We start from the raw sequence: 748 nt of genomic DNA on the forward strand, positions 1-748 counted from the left end.
AATGGCTGAAAGAAGGAGAAGGTGCAATAAGTTGAATGAAAACGAAGAAGACTTAGTTAGGATCGTATATATTACTGTCATTTTTGTTTGTTTTTTTTTTCTTTGCACCTATTTCTCTCAATGGCTAAAACCTTTAATAACGTGTATTCTAAGCATTTTTGGGTATTTTCAGGATCGTATATATTACTGTCATTTTTTTTGCACCTTTTTTCTCTCAATTGCTAAAACCTTTAATATAACGAAAATCAGCGAATTTAAATATAATCCGTTTCATTATCAGAATGGCTCTAACGTGTATTTTAAGCATTTTTGGGTATTTTCAGGATCGTATATATTACTGTCATTTTTTTTGCACCTTTTTTCTCTCAATTGCTAAAACCTTTAATATAACGAAAATCAGCGAATTTAAATATAATCCGTTTCATTATCAGAATGGCTCTAACGTGTATTTTAAGTATTTTTGGGTATTTTCACGATCGTATTACTTTTATTGCCCCTTTTTTCTCTGAATTGCTAAAACATTTTAATATAACGAAAATCAGCGAATTTTACAGTAATCCGTTTCCTTAACAGAATGGCTCTAACGTGTATTTTAAGCAGTTTTAGGTATTTTCAGGATCGTATATATTACTGTGATTTTTATCTCAATTGCTAAAACCTTTAATATAACGAAAATCAGCACATTTAACTGTAATCCGTTTCACTATCAGAATGGCTCTAACGTGTATTTTAAGCATTTTTGGGTATT

This window comes from Penaeus japonicus, unplaced genomic scaffold (assembly GCF_977035675.1).
Source record: "Penaeus japonicus unplaced genomic scaffold, GWHDUDI00000001_assembly GWHDUDI00000035, whole genome shotgun sequence".
In the NCBI taxonomy this organism is placed as follows: Eukaryota; Metazoa; Arthropoda; class Malacostraca; order Decapoda; family Penaeidae; genus Penaeus; species Penaeus japonicus.